The 21,309-nt window shown below is 44.0% G+C and overlaps 1 protein-coding gene and 2 long non-coding RNA genes across 6 annotated transcripts in view; 2 read left to right on the top strand and 1 right to left on the bottom strand.

The window, feature by feature from the left end:
• LOC309385192 (uncharacterized protein) overlaps nt 1-21,309 on the top strand; it is a 286,556-nt gene that overhangs the window by 69,634 nt on the left and 195,613 nt on the right. The gene's annotated exons all lie outside the window — the stretch shown is intronic.
• Nucleotides 4,897-9,880, top strand: LOC309385218. Its single transcript, XR_014174184.1, has 2 exons — nt 4,897-5,041; nt 7,237-9,880. It is a non-coding gene; the product is annotated as an uncharacterized lncRNA (long non-coding RNA).
• On the bottom strand, nt 15,714-21,178 carry LOC309385220. The gene is made up of 3 exons (XR_014174185.1): nt 21,010-21,178; nt 17,297-19,434; nt 15,714-17,212 (listed from the first exon to the last, which is right to left on the bottom strand). It is a non-coding gene; the product is annotated as an uncharacterized lncRNA (long non-coding RNA).

A 21,309-nucleotide genomic window follows, 5' to 3' on the forward strand; every position in this document is an offset into this window, starting at 1 on the left:
CACCCTCCACAAGGTCCAGTCTCTGTGAGTTCTTATAGATTTGGACTTGATTCTCTTTAATTTCTTCCTTCATTTCCTTTAATTGTTTCTTAATTTCTTCCTGGCCCTGTATAAGTTGCTGAAGCATTTGTTGCAAATCCATCTCTGTACTCTTAGGTTGCATCAGGTCTGTGATCTTTGATTGTGTGGCAGGACTGGATGTTGCAGATGTCAGGGCAGAAGTAGCAAAGCCAGGTTTTCCAGGGGGTGGTCTTTTAGGAGACATAGTTTATAAGGTAAAGAGATCAGTCAGTATGGAGAATGGACAGCTGGAGAAGCAGAGCAGCCAGATGAGTCCAGGAGGCAGAGGATCCAGGCAGAAGAGAATTTCTCTAGTCAGTCTGGCAATAGAGAAAAAATTTTCCCCCAGAGAGTTCAAAAAATAACAATCCACAAGAGATTCTTCTGGGTGGCACGGAGACAAAGACCGGAAGCCTGAATTTTAAAGGTGGAGTCAGGTTTCACAGTTCATGAAGACAACGGAAGTGTGCCATCTTGCCCTGCCAGCTTTGGGCTCAGAGGCATAACAAAGTTTTAAAAGTTCCCAAAGTCCTCAGATCATCCATAAGTTATGGAGCTAAATTCAATGAAAGGTCTCGGTATTCTTTTGGTACTTGCTGACTGCCTGGCACAGGGGCTGCGGTCTCAGGCCTGTTGGCACCACAAGGGGCCAGGGTCACTAGTTAGCGATCCAGTATTACTGGTGGCAGTGGTCCAATACCAGTGGTTAGTTTCCGGTAACCATCCTCCCACTTACAATACAATACAATAGTAGAGTTGGAAGGGACCTTGGAGGTCTTGTAGTCCAACCCCCTGCCTAGGCAGGAAACCCTATACCGTTCCAGACAAATGGCTATCCAACATCTTCTTAAAGACTTCCAGTGTTGGGGCATTCACAACTTCTGGAGGCAACTTCTGTTCCACTGATTCATTGTTCTGACTGTCATATAGTAGGACCCCACTTGTCTAGCCATGCAAGCCTCAATATAATTGACTCAGTCATTTTTGGAGCTATGATGAATTGGAGGAGTTCCCGATGGCGGCCCATCTCCAGCCTAACGAGCTCTGTGACTAAAGTGGCAGGGGTCCCTCCAATTAGCATCCCATCGACTTGTTCAAAGTGGATAGGGTGAGTTAGGGGTCTCGTGCATATGCCTAGCTGCTCCACTCTGGGGAGGATGATCAAGCACTGAGTGCAGCCCATGTCAATGACTGCTTCGACTTCCCCTTGGACCCCCGTCTCAGGCACTACAATTTTGGCTTTGATAGCAAAGGGGTGGATGGCTGCACTTAGCATCGGGTCATCATCGCCGCTGCTCACCCCCTCGGGGCTTGGAGGGTCCTCACGGGATGGAGTCCCCTTGATTTCATTGGGAAGGAGTGGAGCTTCGGTGAGGCGCCCCTTGTCGGGTGGCTTCCGCGGGGTCATTTTCATCCCACTCATGACCGAAGGGCTCACCTAGGGAACTAGGGTTGGGGCCAGCCATTCAGATCCCCGGTGCCCATGTTGCCCACACTGATAGGACTTGATAGTCCTGGGCAGTGTGGGAGGAGGCGCTTTGGCTTTTTCCATCTGGGCTCACCACCCTAGGGTTCCCCTGGCCTGCTTGTCCATGGTTGGCTTCCTGTGAGGGGTGGATCTCGAGGTCTAAAATGACAGATGTGTTGTACCACGTCTGTAGGCGGTCCAGCACCCCCCTGACGCTACATGCCATTTTGAGCCTTCAATGTTGCAATCCTGGAACATGCTGAAGGCTCGGAATGGTGCATTTTTGCGAACGGCTTAAAAATGGGGAGGGGGGATTTTCCTGCCTCTTATCCTGTACTGAAGTTCAGCACAGACTGAGAACAGGATAAGAGGCAAAATCCTCCCTCTTTTCCCGGTTATCGTTCTTTACTTGGGATCGCAGTGCAGACGCACATCCCCCAAATGCACTTTGCAATCCTGGGATGTGCATCTGGAGAGAGAGAGAGAGAGAGAGAGAGGGAGGGAGGGAGAGGGAGAGAGAGAGAGAGAGATCCCTAATCCCGCCACCCTTCCCAAGGTAGCCACATCCCTCCACTAACCTGCTTTCCAGCTCCATTCTCCACTGTCACATGGAGGGGAATAAAAGTAGTCTGTGTGAGTATTGGTAAAGTAAAAAAAAAAAACTTCCAACTGCGATATATATATATATATATATATATATATATATATATATATATATATAATTTGTTTTCTGAGGTTTTCGCGGGTGTTTGTATGTAGGTCTTTGGTTGTTCGGGTTTTCTCCCGCGTAGAATTGGAAGTATCTTCACGACGTTTCGATGAAGTCTCATTCATCATCTTCAGGCTGCTGCTTCCGGCTTGGTGCTTCCAGGAGCAATGCGAGATCTCAGCCGGTTCCTCTTTTTAACTGCCAGTGGGGGTTTGTGCTGATTGGGTGGGAGCTTGGCTGCACAAACCCCCACTGGCAGTTAAAAAGAGGAACCGGCTGAGATCTCACATTGCTCCTGGAAGCACCAAGCCGGAAGCACCAAGCCGGAAGCAGCAGCCTGAAGATGATGAATGAGACTTCATCGAAACGTCGTGAAGATACTTCTACGCGGGAGAAAACCCGAACAACCAAAGACCTACATATATATATATATATATATATATATATATATATATATATATATATATATATATATATATATATATATATATATATATATATATATATATATATATATATATATATTGCAAGAAATTGGAAGATCTGGATTTCTGGTACCATAGACGCACAGATGGAGAGTCGAGCTGGAAAGCAGGGAAGTGGAGGGATGTGGCTGCCTTGGAAGGGGGGGGTTGGGACGTATGTGTGTGAGAGAGAGAGAGAGGGAGGGAGGGAGAAAGAAAGAGAGAAAGAAGTGTCTTCCCCCCCTAAGGCATCCACAATGCAAGTCGTTTGGGGCTGGGGAGAAGGTGGACAAGGTTTGGCAAAGATTGGCAAAGTGGGTTCCGGAAGTCGATACTGCTGGTTTGCTTGTCGGTGCGCCGTGCACTTGCATGCACAGTACAATCAAAATTGCGTAGAAGCAAAAAACAAGATGGCGGCATGTATGGCTCCACCCCCAGAACCGGTTTGGAGGAGGCGTGGCAGGCCTGGGTTGCTACTTGTTCCAGCGACCCAGGCCGCTAAAATAATACCGTTTCGACTGATTAGAAACCTACCATTGATTAAAACCAAATATGTATAAACAAAAACCAGATACCAAATCAAGCTCCTGATCTGGGAAAGGGATCGATTGGTGCACCAGATGAATCTGTGCAAAGGGCCTCCCCAGCCATGGCCGCCTCAAGCAGGAGCTGTGAGTGCAGGAGGACCCCCAGTTTATGGGGCCTGCTCAAGTCACAAAAGGTGGTCACATGACCCCAGGAGACTGCAACAATCACAAATGTGAGTCAATTGCCAAGCGTCCCTACTTTGATCATGTGACCATGGGGATGCTGCAATGTGAAAAATGGTCGTAAGTCACCTTTTCAGTGCTGTCTAACTTCAAATGGTCACTAAATGAAATGTTATGTCCAAGACTACCTGTACATAATTGGGTATCTTAGTATGGATGGCTTCTCCTAGCAGTTTCAGGTAGATGTTAACAATCAGTATCAAAAGCCTTGAGCCCTGAGGCACCTCAAATCGCAGGGGTCAAGATTCGGCCCCTCTTCTACCCACATGGACTGGAACCGGGCATAGAGGTAGAAGTAGAACCACAGTAATAAAGCTCCTCGCCTTTCCTGTCTTCAAAGCCTGTCCAGGAGGATGTCATGGTCATTGTTATTGACACCAGATGGAAGGTCTAGGAAGGAACTAATGACTATATCCCTTCTATCTCAAACCTTCCCAACAGTCCATGAGAATTAAAACCAATGACGTTTTGGTGATGTGCCCCGGCCTGAAGCCAGACTGAGAAGGGCTCAGTGTCTTCCCTCCTGCACAGCCCTTTCTCTGGGTGGCAAAGTCAGAGCTGGAAGCAGAGGGTGAATTGAAATCTCAGGCTGCCAATCTTTCCTTGCCCTCTTCAGCTGAACTTATAAGTGATCTTAATCTGCAGCAATGCCTTGAACTGCTCTGCCAGGAAAATCTCTCATGGTTTTCTTAAACATTACAACCTGCAGTTGAAGGCATACAGCCGGCCTGGATGCCAATTGTCCAGAAGGGAGGGGAATTATTCTTCCAGCTCTCTCTTGAGATTGGAAAAGAAATAGGGGTGGTTTTCTGGTTGCAACACCAATTGGCCCCCCGGAATATCCATTGCTAAGTAAGGATGGGCCACCAAGAAGAAATATCCAGCTTGATAACTAAATTGGAAAGTAAGAGAAAATAAAATCGCAGAAGGGACAAGCTACAGTCTTAACATGTTTGCTACTTTGGAGAGACAACTTTTCAGCAGTTATCTTGCACACTGCCCCCCCCTCCGCCCCCGAGGAAAAGGTGGCTTTAACCAAGGGAAGTGCACTTTCTCTTTTCCTATGTACACGTCATTTCTAGCCCCCCCCCCCCCCCCAAGGGAGCTTTCCTTTGATTTAGTTGCAGCTTCTGGCAAAGGAATCTTCGGCTCCAGGGACAATGGATGTCCTCTGGGGGGACCTGAAAGAAACGTTTTGGGGATGGATCCTCTGGGAGAAAAGCTTTCGATTAGGTCCATGGGAATCGAACAGGACTTGATGGCATTTAAGGAACCACTGAATCAGTGAGAACATCTTCAAACGCCTTAGGATAGAACGAGCATGTTCTTCCGCCACGTGTCGCTAGATGGCGCGCTACAGAGAGGCAATACGGTACAGCGGCGACTGAACTATTCTAGGTAAGGCTGAGATTGAACGGGTTGAAACGATAGAGTAGTGGATTGCTAGAGAAGATGTGGAGGAGAGGAGGCGAAGGGCAGAAGGATTTCCTCTTCCGGCTAAGCCACGGGAGGATAATGGCGTCGGCGGAGCCTCTTGTACTCCTTGGAGAGTCGAAGCGGCTCCCGGGAGGTGAGTGGAGGGAAGGTCGGGGGAGAAGCCGGGAGCAAGTCGGGACCTTTGGCTTCCTCCACGGCCTGGAAGCAGCGAAGGGGCAATGATGAAACATTTGGGCTGATGCTGCATATTCTTTCCCTCCCCAAATTTTTTTCCTCTGGGGCTGCTCTATTTAAAATCTTCTGCCTGTGACTTTCTGCTGGGAGATTTAAAAACAACATTTATTTCATGCTTCTCTAACGCCCATTTTAAACACCAGCTTTCACCTACCTGTTCATTTCTTGTGATTTATTATTGCCATCTGGTTTTCCTGGCAAGCGAGGAGTTTAATGGGCAAAACAGACGCTTTACATCTTGAATAGGAGTTGGGCACTTTTTCACCTATTAGTGCCCCCTCCTCCTCCCCTTTCTAAATTTAGATCAAACAATTTGAGCGAATGCAGAAAAAACAATTGCTACCAACCTTCCATCGAGGACCTGTACATTGCATGAGTAATAAAGAGGGCTGTGAAAATATCTACAGACCCCTCACATCCTGGACATAAATTGTTTCAACTTCTACCTTCAAAATGATGCTATAGGGCAGGGGTGGCGAACAAGTTCGACAAAAAGAGCCAAAATTTTAAACTGTGAGAGTCAGAGAGCCACACCACGCAGTGACCTGCCAAAACAGACAAACACTCACACAAAAGCATATAATTTTAACAATAATATATTAAACACATAATATAACATGCTCAGTCAGGTGTTTTTTGTTATAAATTTTTATAAACCCATTAGAGCTGCTGTATAACTTTTAAATCCATAAATAAGTGGAATCTCTGTCCACCTAACAACCTACAAGATTACTTGATGACCACAACCAGGAATGCCACACTTGCAGTCATTAAACAAAGCAGTCACATATCTCGCTTAATGACTGCTTTGCTCAGTGACTGGTCCTAATATTATCTTCGTTTAACCTAATATATGTATTATAATATATATATGAGTTTGGATTATCTTTGATATCACAATTACAGGCTGTGAGAAAAACACTCGTAGAATTTTGGGAAATATACTAACCATGGAAATTCAATTAAATGTTTTCTCCTATTTAAAACTCTGCTGCTCCTGAACCCAGAGCTTCAATATGCAACCATTATTATTAATTTGAGCAATCATTAGAACCTCACCGGAATCCTGCAGCAACTCTGCTAGACTTTGAAGCATTATTTTTTTGGGCGCAGCAGAGGGCGCTGTTGAGATAAACCTGGAAGTACGGTCGACGCGACGACGCTTGCCTGCCCTCCACCAGCTCTGAGCTGGTGGAGCGCAGGCAAGCGTCGTCGCATCGACCGTACTTCCGGGTTTAGCGCGCGATCCGAGCCACAGTATACTAAATAATGGTAAGAGGCAAAGAGCCTCATTTATTTTGGCCGCGAGCCGCATGCGGCTAGGGAGCCGCGTGTTCGCCACCCCTGCTATAGGGCACTGCACACCAGAACAACTAAGACACAAGGACAGTTTTTCCCCAATGCCTTCACTCTGCTTAACAACTAATTCCCACAACACTGTCAAATTATCTACTAAGAGTATGTTACTATTATTATTCTCTTCCTTACTAGTATCTGTCTCTTCCAACTTATTTATATAGCCATGTAGCTTGTATCTTACAATTCATATTGTTTTTAATTGTTTCCTAACATGATTTGATAGCTTATTAGTAATCTTGCCTATCACTAAGTGTTGTAACTTTTTCTCTTGATGAATGTATTTTATTCTCCTTATGTACACTGAGAGCATATACACCAGACAAATTCCTTGTGTGTCCAATTACACTTGGCCAAGAAAGTATTCTATTCTATTCTATATTCAAACATTCACAGATGTGTAATTCTGTGCTCATATGCGTGCATACATGAGTGTATTTACTCATGTCAAAAATTTAAGTGGAATATCATACCATACATCTGCTTGAGGAGGGAGCTGGACTAAAAGACCTCTAAGATCCCTTTCAACTCTACTGTGATTGATTGACTGATTGATTGTAAAAGAGTATTTCATGATGGTATCGCTATTTGAACTTGGATCTTGTTAGGCTTTGTATGCGAAATTAATCATAATTACTAATATAAGGGATGGGGATTTTTTTTTGCTGCTTTCACATGTCCTGCAGCCATTTTAAAACAATAATGAAGCTAACCCTTTTATATTAATCTTACAGAGAGAGAGAGAGATGATGCCAAGAAGAGCATTCTGGACAACAGAGAATGAGAAGCAGCATTAAAGTGCAAGATAAGCCATCATTCAAAATATTTTCCAATTCCTCTAGAAAGTTTAAAAACTCTTCCTCCTCAGCAGATGAGAGATGAGGGAAAGAATAACAAGAACAAAGTTTTAAGTTGCAAAAAATAGAGCACACGGAACCGAAAAAAAACATTAAATGAAAAATCAAGGACGGCAATATTTAAATAAAGGAAAAGTAAGGAACAACGTGAAGTCAGTAGGAAGAAAAAGTTTCCATGTACGGAGAAAAACCATTTAAGTGCTTGGATTGTGGGAAAACTTTCCGTTGGAATTCCAACCTGGTGGAACATTATAGGACGCACACAGGAGAGGAACCCTATAAATGTAGTGATTGTGGAAAAGGTTTCAAGCAGAGTTCTAAGCTTGTGATACACCAGAGAACTCACACAGGAGTAAAACCATTTCAATGTCTGGATTGTGGGAAAAGTTTCAGTCAAAGTTCCCACCTGGTGGGACACCAGATGACACACACAGGAGAGAAACCATATAAATGTTCTGTTTGTGGGAAAAGTTTCATTCGGAATTCCCACCTTGTGATACACCAGAGAACTCACACAGGAGAAAAACCATATCAGTGCCTGGATTGTGGGAAATGTTTCAGTCGGAGTTCCTGCCTGGTGAAACACAAGAGGACTCACACTGGGGAAAAAGTCTTTGAATGTACTGTTTGTGGGGAAAGTTTCAGTCAAAATTCCCACCTGGTGGAACACCAGACGACACATACAGGAGAGAAACTGTACAAATGTCCTGTTTGTGGGAAAAGTTTCAGTCTGAATTCCAGCCTGGTGAAACACCAGAGGACTCACACGGGAGAAAAACAATATAAATGCCTGGATTGTGGGAAATGTTTCATTCAGAGTTCCTGCCTAGTGAAACACCAGTGGACTCACACAGGAGAAAAACCGTATGAGTGCCTGGATTGTGGGAAAAGATTCCGTTGTAATTCCAACCTGGTGGAACACCACAGGACACACACAGGAGAGAAACCGTATAAATGTAGTGATTGTGGGAAAGGTTTCAGGCAGAGTTCGAAGCTTGTGATACACCAGAGAACTCACACAGGAGTAAAACCGTTTCAATGTCCGGATTGTGGGAAATGTTTCGGTCAGAATTCCAACCTGATGATACACCAGAGAACTCACACTGGAGAAAAGCCGTATCAGTGTCTGGATTGTGGGAAAAGTTTCCAGCAGAATTCGAAGCTTGTGATACACCAGAGGACTCACACGGGAGAGAAACCATACGAGTGTCGAGATTGTGGGAAAATGTTCAGTCAGAATTCGAACCTGGTGATACACCGGAGGGCTCACACTGGAGAGAAACCATATAAGTGTCCAGATTGTGGGAAAGGTTTCAATTGGAATTGCGAGTTGAAAGTACACCAGAGCAAGGGTCACATATTTCTCGGACCTCATGGACCACTAAATTCATAATTTTAAGTCCCGCAGAACACTAATATAAATCCAGTGCGCCGCTCGCTGAAGCGCCTGGACTCCCAGTGATGGGATGGGGTCGTTCAGGCTCTTAGCTTGGCCACCTCTTTCTGCAATCTTAAACACTCAAAAGAGCCTTGATCCATTTACCACAGAAAGCAAAACACCAGGAGCCACAAAACCTGGGTGGGAATGGCCAACTCCACTCCCACCCAGTTACATGACCCTACCCCCAGCCATGCCTATCCAGTTTATGTGGCTCCCGATGTTGTCTCTTCTGTGGGAAACAGTTATCTCTCTCTGTCTCTCTCATCTCTCTCTCTCTTTCTATCTCTCTCTTTCTCTGTCTCTCTCTCTCATTCTGATTCTGACTGTCTTAAAATTCTCTTTATTTCTAGTTTGAATCTTTTCTGGATCAGTGTGCACGCAGTTTCTTCTCTGGCCTTCGGGTGCTTTGGAAAATTGTTACACACACACACACACACACACACACACACCATTTGTGACAGCCTCTCATACATTGGAAGACTTCTATCATGTCACACCTGGTTCTTGTCTTTCACTAGACTAGCCATGCCGAATTCTTATAACCGTTCTTCATACGTTTTAGCCTACAAGCCTTTCATCTCCTCTTCCTTTCTTCTTCCTTTTTCTTTCCTTTCTCTAATCTCATCTGAGCTTCCTTTCTCTTTCTTCTTTTTTCTTTCCATTCTCTAATCTCATCTGATCTAACTTTCTTTGGCCCAGTGCTATCGTTCCCTTTCACGGAGTCAAGGGGAACTGCCATTGTTGGGCCAGAGAAAGTGAGTTTGGAGCTCTGTTAGGTATATTTGCTGCCTTGACTAATTTGTATATGTAATACAGGGGGATATAAACATGTAATGTATGTGTATGTATGTATGTGTATGTATGTATGTATATACCACAATAGTATAGGGTCTCCTGCTTGAGTAGAGGGCTGGACTAGAAGACCTCCAAGATCCCTTCCAACCCTTTTATTCTGTTCTGTTCTGTATTTTTGCTTAGCATGAAAATGTATATGGCAGCCCAACTAATGGTGACTCTGCATGATTTACAGCAATAAAACCTTAATACAAAACCCAATAAACACCATATATTGCAAAATGCAAAACATCCACATTTAACATGTACTTGCCCTGCAAATGTAGCATACTTCTATCAAGGTTGATGGCCTTTGGATCGTCTGGGAATTGCAAAAGGGCGAATCTTGCTTTTGTTCAAATTAGAAGTCAACCGGGCCCTCTGGTCTTACTAACTACATTCATACTCGGTGCTATTCCTTCTCCAGACTGGTAATCTTTCTCCTTGAAAGGAATTAATTTGGAGAAGTTGACTGCAGAATTAGCAGCAAATAAATTTGATAATTAAATGTGTAGAGTTCCTCAAGCAACTTGCACAAGGACATCCAAAGGGCGACAGTTTTTGGGATTCATCTCTTTTCTCTCTCATTGATTTAAAATATTTATGTAGCCATCCATGTTATAACAAAGACTAACCATCTCCCTATGAATAATTAACTTAAAAACCATATTAAAACAAAATACGTATAAAGAAAAACCAGATACCAAATCAAGCTTCTGATGTGCGGACATCTCTTTTTATCCCAGTGCTTAGGGGAAGAGCTAGATCTTCCTTGTTTTACAGAAGACTAGGGGGATAAAGGCCTGCCAAACTTCAGGGGGAAGAGTCTGCAACGGAAAAGCTCCTATCACATGGCAATATTTAAAGGAAGGGACTAGGAGGGTGCACAGCCTATCTGACCTGGTAGGACAGGTAGTGCAAGAATAATAAAGGTGGGATAATAGTGACAGGTGCCCTGGTGGCTCAGTGGTTAGAATGCTATATTGCCGGCTGATTCTGCCCACGGTCTGGAGTTCGATCCAGATGGGGCTCGAGGTTGAGTCAATCTTCCATCCTTCTGAGATTGGTAAAATGAGGAGCCATATTTGGGGGTACAATATTATGACACTATAAACTGAGAATGCTCTAAAGCACTGTGGGTGGTGTATTATTCTAAATGCTATTGTTATAATAAAGAAATAACTAAATTTGATGACCAGCATCTTCAATTGCACCTTAAAGGAAACAATCCAGTGCAGTTCACACTACAAAGATGTTTCACAGGCAGTCTGGGTTCTCCCATTACTGTGTGGGCTGTTGCGTTCTGGACCAGTTGAAGCTTCTGGGGGACCCTGGGTAGTAATCCAAACAGGAGGTGACCAAGGAATGAGTGACCCACTGTGCAAGGCCTCCCGGTCCGGGGAAGGGAACAATTGCTGCACCAGATGAATCTATGTAAGCCCCTCCCCAGCCATGGCCTCCTCAAGCAGGAGCTGTGAGTGCAAGAGGACCCCCAGTTTGTGCTCCAGCTCAAGTCACAAAAGGTGGTCACAGGACCCCAGGAGACTGCAACAATCACAAATGTGAGTCAATTGTCAAGCGTCGCTGCTTTGATCATGTGACCATGGGGATGCTGCAATGGTGGTAAGTGGGAAAAACGGTCGTAAGTCACCTTTTCAGTGCTGTCTAACTTCAAATGGTCACTAAATGAAATGTTATGTCCAAGACTACCTGTACATAATAGGGTATCTTAGTATGGATGGCTTCTCCTAGCAGTTTCAGGTAGATGTTAACAATCAGTATCAAAAGCCTTGAGCCCTGAGGCACCTCAAATTGTAGGGTCAAGATTCGGCTCCTCTTCTACCCACATGGACTGGAACCGGGCATAGAGGTAGAAGTAGAACCATGGTAATAAAGCTCCTCCCCTTTCCTGTCTCCAAAGCCTGTCCAGGAGGATGTCATGGTCATTGTTATTGATACCAGATGGAAGGTCTAGGAAGGACATAATGACTGTATCCCTTCTATCTCAAACCCTCCAACAGTCCATGAGAATGACGTTTTGGTGATGTGCCCCGGTCTGAAGCCAGACTGAGAAGGGCCCAGTGTCTTCCCTCCTGCACAGCCCTTTCTCCGGGTGGCAAAGTCAGAGCTGCAAGCAGAGGGTGAATTGAAGTCAAAGGCTGTCAATCTTTCCTTGCTCACTTCAGTTGCACTTATAAGTGATCTTAATCTGCAGCAATGCCTTGAACTGCTCTGCCAGGAAAACCTCTCATGATTTTCTTAAGCATTACAAACTGCTATTGAAGGAATAAGCCGGCCAGGATCCTAACTGTCCAGAAGGGAGGGGAATTACTCTTCCAGCCCTCTCTTGAGCTTGGAAAAGAAATAGAGGTGGTGCTTTGATTGCAATACCAATTGGCCCCGGAATATCCATCGCTAAGCAAGGATGGGGCACCAAGAAGAAATACCCGGCTTGATAACTAAATTGGGAAGTAAGAGAAAATAAAATCGCAGAAGAGACAAGCTACAGTCTTAACAGCTTTGCTACTTTGCAGAGACAAATTTATCAGCAGTTATCCTGCACATTCCCCCCTCCCCCCCCCCGAGCAAAAAGTGGCTGGAACCAAGAGATGTGTACTCTCTCTTTTCCTATTGGCACGACATCTCTATCACCCCCCCCCCCCAATAAAAGGGAGCCTTCCTTTGGTTTAGTTGCCATTTCTGGCAAAGGCAAACTAGTTGCTGGTCCTCCTGAAACCATGTGTCGGTCAATAGTGCAGAGCATATCTCAGGCATCAAGTCGTCCCCCAAGGCCTCGGCTGTCACCTGTGCTGCTTGTTGGGAGGGCGGAATGATGGTGTGGATTGCTTCCTCACAGTGACAATTATATCGCGGCATTTCTGACAAGGCATCTGCCTGGATGTTTTTACCCGCAGGGATGTACTTCAATTGGGACCGAAACCATTGAAAATACTGTGCCCATCGGACTTGCTTTGGGGATAACTGCTTTGACGTCTGGAGAGCCTCCAGGTTTTTACGGTCGATCCAGACTTCGAACGGATTTATGACCCCCCTCCAACAGATGGCGCCACATCATCAACAACCAGTGCAGAGCAAAAGCCTCCTTTTCCCAAATAGCCCAGCTCTACTCTATCTCTGCAAGGAACCATCCACCTACTCGAACCTAACTGGGTTGGCCATTTCCCTCGCCCGGATCTCTAAAGTGACAACCTCTGCTTAGCTAATGAGGCATCAGGTACACCCCGTGTCTATCAGTGCCCCTTACTTCGCACACTGTGCTTATACAATACAATACAATACAATACAATACAATACAATACAATACAATACAATACAATACAATACAACAATACAATACAATACAATAGTAGAGTTGAAAGGGACCTTGGAGGTCTTTTAGTCCAACCCCCTGTCTAGGCAGGAAACCCTATACCGTTTCAGGCAAATGGCTATCCAACATCTTCTTAAAGACTTCCAGTGTTGGGGCATTCACACCTTCTGGAGGCAAGCTGTTCCACTGATTAATTGTTCTAACTGTCAGGAAATTTCTCCTCAGTTCTAAGTTGCTTCTCTCCTTGATTAGTTTCCATCCATTGCTTCTTGTTCTACCCTCAGGTGCCTTGGAGAATAGTTTGACTCCCTCTTCTTTGTGGCAACCCCTGAGATATTGGAACAATGCTATTCTTTCTCTTAAGCTAAACATGCCCAGTTCCTGCAACCGTTCTTCACATGTTTTAGTCTCCAGCCCCCTAATCATCTTTGTTGCTCTTCTCTGCACTCTTTCTAGAGTCTCCACATCTTTTCTACATCGTGGTGACCAGAACTGAATGTAGTATTCCAAGTGTGGCCTTACCAAGGCATTATAAAGTGGTATTAGCACTTCATGTGATCTTGATTCTATCCCTCTGTTGATGCAGCCTAGAACTGTGTTGGCTTTTTTGGCAGCTGCTGCACACTGCTGGCTTACTGCTTACCATTGGGTGCTCCCGCCTGTCATCCTCCCTGTCGTAAGGCACCGCTGGGAGCTTCCCCACCGCCATTGCATCCCCCTCCTCGGAGGTCGTCAACAAGGACTCTGCCTGCTGTGGTTCCCAGGATCTCTCGGGGGTCTGTCAGGGTGGTTGTGTGTTCTTGCTGGGGCCACCACTTGGTAACAGTGGCAACTGCGGCAATGAGGCTGTGCATTCAGCGGCGCGCTGTTCCCTTTGGTTACAATGGAAACACCATCGCAGAGGCCGCCCAGACATCCCCGGGGTACTGGGGATGGCATGCATTCCGCCACTCGGCCTCTCCAGAGCTTTCTGGGCCCCTTGGGTCAGAACTCCTGTAATCCCGCATCCAGCTCAATGACTGCCTGGAACCTTTGTTGCAGCCAACACAGAAGACGTCAGTAAAAACAAACCTGCCATATACAGTGGTCCAACCCTACCCTGAATTGATGGACCAACAGCTTTTCCGGCTAGGACCTCAGCTTGCTGGCAACCCGACGGAACTTCTGCACGTATTCCACTGTTGGCCGGCCCCTTTGCTGCTAGGAGGTCTCCTTCCGTCTGCTGTGCGCAAGAACCATCCTCAAACTAGATCTGAAGCACATCCAAGAAAAGGCCCACGTTCACCAGCTACCTGTCATGCTTGCTATGCAAGTTTGCCACCCACTCAACAGCCTCACCTTCCAGCACCAGTGTCAGCTACCACCATTGCCCACTGCGAAGGATACAACTGACTAATTGATTAGCTACCCAATAATTTATAATATTTGGAAGACCCATCCCATCCTTTTAAAATGGTTCATATCATAATGCTTTACTTATTCTTGCTCTCTTACCTCCATTTCAATACACCTCTTGATCCAAGAATTTAATTGGGACCATGCCCCCCAAAAAAATTGTTTTTGGTAAAACTTTTATTTTTATCATTGCAATTCTTCCAAACCATGATAATTTTACATTCTTATATTTATCTATTTTATCTTTCTTTAACTTTTCATAATTTATTTTCTTTAACTCTGGAATATTTTTTGGGATGTCAATACCTAGATATTTAATACTATCTACTATTTTAATTTATATTTCCCTTTCAATATCTCCACTTCATCCTTACTATGGTTATATAACATTTCTGATTTCCCCCAGTTTATTTGAAATCCACCACACTTCTCAAATTCATTCGGGTGTAAATATATCCTCTATAATAACTACAGGATTTTGAAATGTTAAATCTGGAAATAAGTTTATTTTAGTTTTCTTCTGTACACCAACTCAATCAATCAATTAATCTTCTCTAATTGCATTTGCCCAAACCTCCATCAAGAATGCAAATATAACTAGGGATAAAGGCAACCCTCTCTCGTTTCCAGGCTGAAGGATATTACCTGTGTAACACCATCATTTATGGCTATACTTGCTTTATTCTCCGAATATAGTTGATTTATCACCTAAATTTTTCCCAAAACCTCTCTATTAATATCTTCAATATCCATCCTTTCTTAGCAATGGAAAGCCTGGCACCAATATGTGGATTCTCAGTCAACCATGATTTCAATGGATTTCCAGAAAAATTAGAAGCATTTCGTTTCAACGTGAGGTGCGGACAACAGAGGCTTATCTCCAACAGCCTGCGCCTGTCTTGAACAGTGAAGGAACACAGGAAAGAAAACATCCTGCAATCACGAAGTCCCTACACCCATTTTCACTGCTCAGGTGTCCCAGAGAACACAGATAAACCTCCAGGTGGCCTCAAAGACTCTCCGAATGAATGCAAATGGCCAGCTGTCTGCAAGGCCTAGGAATCCTTCCATCCCCCACCATCCAGTCAGACCTGAAGAAGCTTCTTGGATGAGAAGCGAAACGTCTTCAAAGACAAGCCAGAAAGTCCAGTTGCCTCCTGATAAAGCAGCTCTTGTCAGGGTTCGAAGTAACAGACCCAACGCAATCAAAACTCCGAGGCCAAACTGCTCCTCAAAGTCCAGATTTATTAGGCATGTCATATTGGCACATCTGGTGAAAACCCGACTCTGAAGGTCCCGAGGTTTTCCCCACCCAAATTAAAAATCAAAGTTCTTCCCCCCCCCAGTTCACGTATCCATCACATGGTCCAACCAGGTCACAGTCCCAACTCCAGCTGGTTTCAGTCCACGCCTTCCGAGCACCTGGCGAGAACATCCTTGGTTCCCAGGAGAGTTAATTTTATTTTGGCTACAGATCCCCAGCTATCTCTATTCCCCCCTCCCGTTCCCACAGCTCCAAGCAGCCTTGCTGGGGCAGCCATGTAGAGTTTCCAAAATGGCTTCAGGGTTGACAGCACTAGAACTAATTGCTGTTGCAACCCAAGAACCACCCATATTCTTTCCAAGCTCAAGAGAGGGCTGGAAGAGTAATTTCCCCCCTTCTGGACAATTCCCATCCTGGATGGCTTTATGCCTTTACCAGCAGTTAAGTCATGGGAGGTTATCCTGGCGGAGGAGTTCAAGGCATTGCTACTATAGATTCAGATCTTTTCTAACTGCAACTGAAGAGGGCAATGAAAGGTTGGCAGCTTGGGACTACAACTCACCTTCTACTTGCAGCTCTGACTTTGCCACCTGGAGAAAGGGCTGTGCAGGAGGAGAGAGACACTGGGCCCTTTTCAGTCTGGTAGGGAATGATGGTGGGGAATGTAATGGTGTGGGAGTATGCCAGATGTGAAGGCTTTTTGCTATTTGCTATATATGGGGTTGATTGGTTTCTGTATTTTATTGCTGTAAGACGTGTGGAGTCAAATTGTGTTGGGCTGCAATACACAAATTCTTAATAAAAATACATATACATACATACATACATATTTATATCCCACCTTAATTAGATGTAGAAATACCTCAAGGTAGCAAATATACCTAATAGAGATCTAATAGCTTTTTCTCTGGCCCAGCATGGCAATTTCCCTCGACACAGGGAAAAGGAACCACCACACAATTCCAGAGAAAGGAAGAGTAGATCTCCTCCCTCATGTTTGACACCAAGACATGTTTGACTAAAAAGAATAAGGCAAGAAATAAAATGGTTCATTTCTCAACTGGGCTTCCAAAGGGAGAAGAGAAATGAAATTCAAGATTCCTCTACAGACATCAAATTTTGCTTCATATGGAATTTCTTGTGTGTGATAAGAGAGGACTTTTGTGTGAAACACTTCCCACAATCTGAACACTTGAATGGTTTATCCCCCGTGTGTAACCTTACATGATTTATAAGGCTAGACCGACTACTGAAATCTTTCTCACAACTGGGACACTTGAATGGTTTCTCCCTTGTGTGTGTCCTCTGATGTACTTCCAACTGGGAATTCCAATTGAAACCTTTCCCACAATCTTGACACTTATATGGTTTCTCTCCTGTGTGAATCCTCTGGTGTATCACAAGCTTAGAATTCTGCTGGAAACTTTTCCCACAATCCGGGCACTCATATGGTTTTTCTCCAGTGTGAGTCCTCCGGTGTATCAATAGGTTTGAATTATGACTGAAATCTTTCCCACAATCTGGACACTCATATGGTTTCTCCCCTGTGTGTAACCTTACATGATTTATAAGGCTAGACCTAACACTGAAATCTTTCCCACAATCTGGACACTCATATGGTTTTTCTCCTGTGTGAGTCCTCCGGTGTACTTCCAACTCGGAATTCCAATTGAAACCTTTCCCACAATCCAGACACTGATATGGTTTCTCTCCCGTGTGAGTTCTCTGATGCATCACAAGCTTAGAATTCTGCTGGAAACTTTTTCCACAATCTAGACACTCATATGGCTTCTCTCCCGTGTGAGTCCTCTGGTGCATCATAAACCTAGAATTCTGCTGGAAACTTTTCCCACAATCCAGACACTGATATGTCTTTTTTCCAGTGTGAGTTCTTTGGTGTATCATTAGATTGGAATTCTGACTGAAACTTTTCCCACAATCCAGACATTGAAATGGTTTTACTCCTGTGTGTGTTCTCTGGTGTCTCACAAGCTTAGAACTCTGATTGAAACCTTTTCCACAATCACTACATTTATACGGTTTCTCTCCTGTGTGTGTCCTGTGGTGTACCACCAGGTTAGAATTCCAACGGAAACTTTTCCCACAAATCAGACATTGAAATGGTTTTTCTCCTGTGTGGGTTCTCTGGTGTATCACCAGGTGGGAATTCCGAATGAAACTTTTCTCACAAATAGGACATTTATATGGTTTTTCTCCTGTGTGTGTCGTCTGATGTTCCACCAGCTGGGAATTTTCATGGAAACTTTTCCCACAATCCGGACACTGATATGGTTTTTCTCCTGTGTGAATTCTCTGGTGTATCACCAGGTGGGAATTCCGAATGAAACTTTTCCCACAAACAGGACATTGATATGGTTTCTCTCCTGTGTGTGTTGTCTGATGTTCCACCAGCTGGGAATTCCAACGGAAACTTTCCCCACAATCCAGGCATTCATACGGTTTTTCTCCTGTGTGAATCCTTTGGTGTTTTACTAGGTAGGAACTCTGAATGAAACGTTTTCCACAATCCAGGCACTCATATGGTTTTTCTCCTGTGTGTGTCGTCTGGTGTTCCACCAGGTGGGAATTTTGACTGAAACTCTTCCCACAAATAGGACATTCAAAGAGTTTCTCCCCAGTGTGAGTCCTCTTGTGGTTCACTAGGTAGGAACTCTGACTGAAACATTTCCCACAATCCAGGCACTGATATGGTTTTTCTCCTGTGTGAATTCTCTGGTGTATCACCAGGTGGGAATTCCGAAGGAAACTTTTCCCACAAACAGGACATTTATACGGTTTCTCTCCTGTGTGTGTGGTCTGATGTTCCACCAGGTGGCAATTTTCACGGAAACTTTTCCCACAATCCGGGCACTGAAATGGTTTTTCTCCTGTGTGAATTCTCTGGTGTTTCACCAGGTGGGAACTTTCACGGAAACTTTTCCCACAATCCGGGCACTGAAATGGTTTTTCTCCTGTGTGAGTTCTCTGGTGTATCACCAGGTGGGAATTCCGAATGAAACATTTCCCACAAAAAGGACATTTATATGGTTTCTCTCCTGTGTGTGTCATCTGGTGGGCCACCAGGTTGGAATTCCAACGGAAACTTTTCCCACAATCCAAGCACTCATAGGGTTTTTCTCCTGTATGAATCCTGTTGTGTCTCACCAGATTGGAATGAATGCTAAATCTTTTGCCACAATGGGAGCACTGGTAGAGCTTCTCTCCAGTATGGGTTCTTTCATGAATCATGAGGAAGCTTTTCCGAGAAAAGCTTTTGCCACACTCCAGACATTCGTTTGGCTTTTCACTGGATGGATCCTGTTGCGCAGGATCAGACGAGATCTGCAAACTGTATTTGTCCCACATTAGGCAGTCTGGGGTTGTTTTTTTCCCAACGCTGATATTTCTAAATTCTTGAGGTGGGGAAAAATATTTCTGACCTCTTGCCTGGTGGTTGTTTGGTTCAATCGTTCTTTCCTTACTGAAGGGCTTTCATTAATGCCTGCCAATTTTGGCTATACATAGAACCTTTTTCTTCCTACTGACTTCAAGTTGTTCCTCACTTTTTCTTTATTTAAATATTATCCTCCTTGATTTCTCATTTTATTTTTTTTCCAGTTCCATGTGCTCTATTTTTTTCAGTTGAAAATGTTGTTCTTGTTATTTTTCCCCTCGTCTCTCATCTGCTGAGGAAGAAGAGTTTTTAAACTTTCCAGAGGAATTGGAAAATACTTTGAATGATGGTTTATTTTGCACTTTAATGCTGCTTCTCATTCTGTGTTGTCCAGAGTGCTCTTCTTGGCATCCTCTCTCTCTGTAAGATTAATATAAAGGGGTTAGTTTCATTATTGTTTAAAAAATGGCTGCAGGACATATGAAAGCAGCAAAAGAAAACACAACACCCCATCCCATATATTAGCATGGAAAAACAAACACTAAAATTCTATTTTAACCTCTGATATTAATTATGATTGATTTGGCATACAGAACCCTAAAAAGATCCAAGTTCAAATATTGACACCTTTATAAAAGTCTTTTTTTCAATCTATCAGTCAATCAGAATAGAGTTGAAAGGGACCTAGGAGGTCTTCTAGTCCAATTGCCTCTTCAAGCAGATGTATGGTATACTACTCCACTTAAATTTTTGATTTGAGTAAATACATCTATAAGTGTGTATTTCTGTGCTCATATGCCTGCACACATGTGTATGTATCTATGCGTATCTTGGTGTCCAAAATGTATTTGCTCAAATTGTTTGATCTAAGTGTATAAAGGGTGGGGAGGAGACACTAATAGATGAAAAGGTACCCAACTTTTTTTAAAAAAAAATTATTTACAAATGTAAAGTACACACACACAAAACTTAGACGTACACCACATTTCCACAATACAATACGAACAGGAGCTTCCTGTTCTTTCTAATAGCAATTGCCAATCGATATCACTCACCTTATATTGTTTCCCCTTCTATTATATTTCATTTGCATTTCACCATTCTTAACCCTTTTATCTTACTCCTCTGTCTGCTATACTGGCTGATTACCTCTAGTAAGTTTAAACCACTTGGATATGTATATATGTGTTAATTCTCCTTAACTACTATTTTTGGGCTTTATTGATTTCCTTCCTTGATCCTTGTTTCTTTCCTCCATCCACCTATACAATTTATCCCATATCTGGTAATCTGTTTCTTCTTTTCCCTGGATTTCTTTTATTAATTTGTCCATTTCAGCACAGTCCATAACCTTTCTTATTATTTCATCTTCGCTTGGAATTAATTTGTTTTTCCATTTCTGGGCAAAGGCAATCCTCGCCGCCGTAATTATATGTAATATTAAATACTGAATTTCTTTTTTATATTTTGCAGTCATTATTCCTAATAAAAAAAACTTTCCATTCCATTTGAACACCTGCCACTTTTTGATCCTTTTCCAAAAAATTTTAGCCTCCTCACAGTCCACCATAAGTGGTAGTATGTTCCATGTATTGATTCACATATCCAGCATTTTGGGGAGGTATTTGTTGAGATTAGGGTGCCCAACTCTTATTTAAGATATAAAGCGTCTGTTTTGCCCATGAAGCTCCTCGCTTGCCAGGAAAACCAGATGTCACTAAAAACCACAAGAAATCAACAGGTAGGTGAAAGCTGGTGTTTAAAATGGGCGTTAGAGAAATGAAATAAATGTTGTTTTTAAATCTCCCAGCAGAAAATCACAGGCAGAAGGTTTTAAATAGAGCAGCCCCAGAGGAATAAAATTTGGGATGGGAAAGAATATGCAGCAGCAGCCCAAATGTTTCATCATTGCCCCTTCGCTGCTTCTTAAGCCGTGGAGGAAGCCAAAGGGCCGGACTTTCTCCCGGCTTCTCCTCCGACCTTCCCTCCACTCACCTCCCGGGAGCCGCTTCGACCCTCCAAGGAGCACAAGAGGCTCCGCTGACGCCATTATCCTCCAGTGGGTGAGCCGGAAGAGGAAGTTCCTCTGGCCTTCGCTTCTCCGTCTCTCTACATCCTCTCTAGCTCTATCGTTTCAACCCGTTCAATCTCAGCCTTCCCTACAATAGCTCAGTCGCCGCTGTAGCGAGTGTTGCTTCTCCGTAGTGCGCCCTCTAGCGACATATGGCGGAAAAACATGCTCGTTCTCCCATGGAGCTCATCGATAGCTTTTCTCCCAGAGGATCCATCCCCAAA

Source organism: Natrix helvetica (genome assembly GCF_964273705.1).
Source record: "Natrix helvetica genome assembly, chromosome: 1".
NCBI lineage: Eukaryota > Metazoa > Chordata > Lepidosauria > Squamata > Natricidae > Natrix > Natrix helvetica.